This window comes from Oncorhynchus kisutch, linkage group LG23 (assembly GCF_002021735.2).
Source record: "Oncorhynchus kisutch isolate 150728-3 linkage group LG23, Okis_V2, whole genome shotgun sequence".
In the NCBI taxonomy this organism is placed as follows: Eukaryota; Metazoa; Chordata; class Actinopteri; order Salmoniformes; family Salmonidae; genus Oncorhynchus; species Oncorhynchus kisutch.
Window position 1 is genome coordinate 10513922 of NC_034196.2, and position 6174 is coordinate 10520095.

General features: G+C 44.9%; 1 pseudogene; it reads left to right on the forward strand.

Annotated features, from left to right (window-relative positions):
- Nucleotides 1-5765, forward strand: part of LOC109868186 (NAD(P) transhydrogenase, mitochondrial-like) — a 50869-nt pseudogene extending 45104 nt beyond the window's left edge.
- The last annotated feature ends 409 nt before the right edge of the window (nucleotides 5766-6174 follow it).

Sequence of the window (6174 nt, forward strand, 5' to 3'; positions counted from 1 at the left end):
CACCTCCAAGACCGAAATCCCATTTTTCTAATGCGCAACAGAAAAGACACGTGCCAATTAGCATGTTCAGTGGCTCTTTAAATAATTCTCAGAACGTTTTTTGAACATTACTAATGTTTCATGGAAAGTTTTCCTAATGTTCAGAGAACTTAACTTAAAACCACGAGGAAACCTGTAGAAAACGTTATGCTGAAGTACTGAAATTCCCCCCAAATAACGTTGTTTCTTAATGTTCTCGGAATAATTTAAGAACATTACTTTAAAAAGATCCATGAGGAAACCTGTAGGAAACGTTATGCTGAAGTACTGAAATTCCCACCTAAGAAACCTATGGTTCTCAGAACGTTATGTGCTAGCTGGGAATGGACCTACTGTATACAGTATGTTTTTCTGGCCTGCAAATTGATTTGGATGAACAAATCTGTGCTATTTTGAAATCGCAATGTGGCCCTCGAGCCAAAATGATTGCCCACCCCTGCCATAACCCCTTCATTACCCCTGCCTTGCCAAGGCACCACTGGGGTGAAAAAAGCCAGGAGGGGAAAGGACAGGGTTGAGGCTAACTGTGGAGTGAACAGAGGAAGGTGAAAGGGAGGAGAGTGAATGAGAGCAGCGCAAAAGTAGGAATAGGCACACCGGAGAGAGGAAAGAGGAGGGAAGGGAAAAGGCACACCGGAAGCTTGTGTAATTTTCCTTCATTCGTTTGATCTGGGGTTCCAGCAGCTGCTGCTACTTAGAGCATTTGCAGTTGATTAGAGGGGGAAGTGGGTGGCCAGAGAGTGGCCAGATTTGGTAGTCCTGTCCCCCCTCCCCTTCCCTCTCGGCTGGATAATTGGGTGGGGGTGTTAGGCTGCTATGAGGGCGGGGCATGGGGCTGCCACTGTTTGGAGCCTCAGAGGTGGATATTGTTCCTAATGTATTTGTAATGCAATGTAATTCACACAGCGTGGTGTTGCTCTGGTTAGCCTCTCTTGTAAAGGCCACGCCCCCCCCCCCATTTCAACACTGCAACATGTACACTGCATTGCATTACATGAGGTACCTAACGGGTTAACTCCACACACTGCTACACACAAGGGTATTCAAAGTTCCTAAGGCTACTGTGGGTAACAGTCGTGTGTGTAAATTGGGGACTGATTCATAATGGCAGGAGATCACAGAGTAGAGCAGGAGAGGGGGAACGAGACACCTCAGGCAGTATGAGTAGAGTGCAGCTGCTCTGATCTCTGCTTTTACTCTCTGGTCATAAACCTGCTGCTTCAGTGTGTATCCGTAGGGCCCTCTCATCCTCCATCCTTAACCCATTTCCCCTGCTTCTCAGGCCCTTTATGACCTCTGACATTAACCTAAACCGCCCCCGGCACTAACATCATGGCCCCTCCATCTTGTACTTCTGACTCAACTTTTGTCAACAGCCAAAATATTACGATACTTTTAAACCAGAAGGGTTTTCTCACCCTTATCATCCTAGTAAATGGCCGTATAGATGGAGTTGAATAAGATGTTAATCCTTCTCTCTTACCAGTTTGGTATCCACCCGGAATGCCTTGGTAGCTCAACGTGCTATTGGCCGAGGTGGGCATTCCCTATGACATCGTGCTGGAGATGGAGGAGATCAACGAGGACTTTGCTGGTATGTTTGGTTTCACCTTCACGTGTTCACCTCTTGTGTTTCGGTCTATAGACAATATGCACCACATTTTCTCTGTGGTGTGCTGTGATCTCTTTTTATATGTCTCAGAGACATATAAGACATGTGACATGTGCTGTGATCTCTTTTTCTATGTCTCAGAAACGGACCTGGTTCTGGTGATTGGTGCAAACGACACAGTGAACTCTGCAGCCCAGGAGGACCCCAACTCCATCATCGAATCCATGAAGAGTGAACGAGTATACACTTCAAGGGGGAAGAAAAGGTAGGGAATGGGACTGCAGCCCCTGTCAAATGTTGACTGTCACAGAAGGGCTTGTTGGAAGTTGAGCTGATTTACTCCGGCTCTCCAAATGGTGAAGGGTAATACTGGAGCGGGTATCTAACATGGGCTCAGAAGGAAGCTATTCGTCTTTAGTTCTGTTCAAGTCCTAGACTTCCAGATTCAGGGGCCTCTTTCTACGTACAAACACTTGCGTTTGAACACACGCATGCACCCTGTACTCTTTGTTACTGAGGCAACAAAGCCCTTACCCAGGTGTACTAGCTCCAGCAGGCACAGATCTCACACGGCTTCCATTAGCGGTGACTCGCTCCCTCTGGAATGATGACATTTTGGAGCATCCGAGTGGAACTTTTCCTAAATGTGGGATTCATATTGCTCACCACCCCACTTTAAAACGCCTTCATTTCTACAGGTTCCCTTGGGAAATCAGAGTTTGTGAGCTTTAATACTACCAGCACCCCAGCCCTCTACTATACTGGGCTGTATTAACATGACGTGTGTGTTTATATCCCTCGGACCTGCTGGACTGTTGAAAATGTTATTTTCATTGTTCTTAAAGTGACTCAGACACTTGAATTAATAACCTTCCACTTGTGGCTCATGTTTATATGACGCTGTGTGGGGCCGGTCAGGCTGTGGTGCGGATGGGTGTGCTGGGCCGGGCTGTGTGTGTAGTCTAACTGTAGATATAAACAAACCAGGAGGGGCTCCTCAGTGCCACCGTAGCCAAGCTTGTCAGAGCAGACAGAGGGCATTCCTCTGGTACAGTACCCTTGCCTCGCCTGGTGGACGGTTAGGTGGCTGGTGATTCAATGGTCCAGGCCTAGCACGACCGTGCCATAGCCACATCCTCTGGTGCTGATTGCCAGACTAAGATTACCTCTGTTTGCACCCTACCCCTGTCCCAAATAAAACCTTCTGTCCCATGTATTATGGATGAGGAGGTTGGGGAGTCTGGACTGGGATGCCCTGCCTAGAGAGACTGGCTTGGGTAGGCCTGGGTGTCCCAGACCCTTACTCTAACCCCGGCCTGAAGCACAACCATAGTGGGAGTGATTTACACTCTTCTCTCACAGGAGGGTGTTTGAGTCAGTGCATGCTTGTATGTGTGTGTTTTGTGTTAAGAGTAGTGTCTGTGGGTGGGGCCGCACCATGGGAACACTAGCCACTACTGACCCTTTCCTGCCTCTCTGAGTAGATTCGGACGGTCCTCCTGTTGATTTTTGGGTCTCAGTATGACAGAGGTTCTCTTCCAAGTATCTTTCAGCGTGTCAGATAGCAGGGAATAAAAGTCTAGTGGTGAGAGCACCGCTCTGGTTTTACTTATTAAATTATTGTGCTGCGTTCTGTGCCTCCAAAAACACATGCTCACAATCACAGGATGCTCCAATCCATTTCCCAGGTCTCTCTCTCTCTCTCTCTCTCTGCCTCACTCTGCCTCTCTCTGCCTCTCTCTGCCTCTCTCTGCCTCTGTCTGCCTCTCTCTCTTTCTCTACAGACACTAATGATGCTTAATTTTGTAAATGGCCAACACTTAAATGCCCATTAGTTGTGGGACAAACTTACTCTTCTCCTCCAAATGGAGCCCTTCCCCCTACATCTTCCACTTACATGCAGGTGCATGCAACATTTAAACCCCTGTTGAGGTGTGTTCATGGATCCGTGTTAAATGTTTACCAAATTAGACAAAAAGAGGTGCTTTCACAGTTGGGGTTGTCTTATTTACTATAGCATGTTTAGTTTCAGAAAAAAACACTGATTGCTTTTGATTATTTGTAAACATACAGTGCCTTCAGAAAGTATTCCCACCCCTTGACCTTTTCCACATTTTGATGTGTTACAGCCTGAATTTAAAAATTGAGATTCTTTTGTCATTGGCCTACACACAATACCCCATAATGTCAAAGTGGACTTATGTTTTTAAAAATGGTTTTAATTACTACAAAGATACAGTGGTCCTTCCTAACTTCGCTGCCAGAGAGGAAGGAAATCGCTCAGGGATTTCACCATGAGGCCAATGGTGACTTTAAAACAGTTAGAGTTTAATGGCTGTGATACAGTAGGAGAATTCTGAGGATGGATCAACAACATTGTAGTTACTCCACAATACTAACCTAATTGACAGAGTAAAAAGAAGGAAGCCTGTTACAGAATACAAATATTCCAAAACATGCATCCTGTTTGCAATAAGATACTAAAGCAATTAAATGTTTGTCCTGAATACAAAGTTTCTGTTTAGGACAAATCCAATACAACACATTACTGAGTACCACTTTCATTATTTCAAGCATAGTGGTGGCTGCATCATGTTATGGGTATGCTTGTAATTGGAAAAAAAAAGAAACGGAATGGAGCTAAGCACAGGCAACATCCTAGAGGAAAACCTGGTTGTCTACTTTCCACCAGACACTGGGAGATGAATTCACCTTTCAGCAGGACAATAACCTAAAACACAAGGACGGATCTACACTGGGCACCCTAGTGGCGCAGCGGTCTAAGGCACTGCATCTCAGTGCTAGAGGTGTCACTACAGACCCTAGTTCCAGGCTGTATCACAACTGGCCGTGATTGGGAGTCCCATAGGGCGGCACACAATCGGCCCAGCGTCGTCCGGGTTAGGGTTTGGCCGGGGTAGTCCGTCATTGTAAATAAGAATTTGTTCTTAACTGACTTGCCTAGTTAAATAAAGGTTAAATAAAAAGAAAATACACTGGAGTTGCTTACCAAGAAGACAATGCTTGTTCCTGAGTGGCCGAGTTACAGTTTTGACTTAAGTCTGCTTGAAAATCTATAGCAAGACCTGATAATGGTTGTGTAGCAAGGACCAACAACCAGTTTGACAGAGCATGACGAATTTTGAAAATAATAATGGCAAATGTTGCACAATCCAGGTGTGGAAAGCTCATAGAGACTTACCCAGACAGACTCACAGCTGTAATCACTGCCAAATGTGCTTCTACAAAGTATTGTCTCAGGGGTGTGAATACTTAAGTAAATGAGGTATTTAAATCAATGCATTTTGCAACAATTTCTAAAACATGCTTTCACTTTGTCATTATGGGGTATTGTGCGTAGATGGGTGAGAAAAATCTATATTTAATACATTTTGAATTCAGGCTGTAACACAACAAAATGTGGAATAAGTCAAGGCGTATTAATATTTTCTGAAAGCACTGTAGGATAGAACAATGTATCAGGCATTCTTTCTCGGTTGTGTCAACGGCTGCTGTCTATGCTGAGCCCCTGTGTCCATGTCTTTTTAGGTGGTTGTAATGAAGCGTTCTCTGGGAGTGGGCTATGCTGCATTGGACAACCCCATCTTCTACAAGCCCAACACAGCCATGTTGCTTGGAGATGCCAAGACGACCTGCGATGCTCTGCGGGCTAAAGTCCGCGAGGCCAGCTAGTGAGCCGTGGCTGGTCCAGTAGGGCTCGGGCCTGTCTGACTGAGCAGCAGGTGGGATGGAGAGGTGGTGCAGAGGTCCAGGGCACCACAACACATGTTGGGCACAAACAAGCTAATAGTTAGACATAGCATTAGTGTATTGATGTTGTCGTTTTCCTCTCCTGGCGACAAGTTTTCCTCCTCCCTTTTTCTTCTGAACAGTTGTTTGCTCTGATGATGATGAGTAGGTGTTCTCTTCTTTCTTCGATGTTTGTGACACCATTGTTGTGCCATGAGTATTCTCTTCTCAGCCTCTTTTTCTAAGGAAGGGAAAAAAATGCAAAACAGTGACATGCTTTTTATACCGTAGTTAGATTTTTGTACTTGACAAAGTGTCAAAATCGTTTGCGTTTAGCTCCTTCTGGCTTAGCAGCAACTGTTGCGTGATTAAGTACAATGTAAAGCCATATTCAGTAATGGCAACTCTTAACTGTATGCTTTTTTTGTGCAACATGTGTGCTTACAGTGTAATGACTAGCTTTGTGATGTAGCACTAATGTTACATGTGATTATAACCTTTCATAAGAAGGATTTAGTGAATGTGGCTCCAGTTGGCCCTCTGCCACACAGCTAATCTCTTCCTCTTAGCACTAGAGGGACGTTGAAAGAACAGAGCAGATATGAAGTAAAGCTAAATGAGTTTAATAAGACATGGACACCATAATATAACTGTTAGAATTGATCATCAATTATGAGATGATGGGCTTGATTTAGCATTGATACGTTTATGAGTTGCCGATTTTGTCAAATGGTTGGAGGGCAAGTCCTGCCATGTCTGTGCCAAGCTCTTTC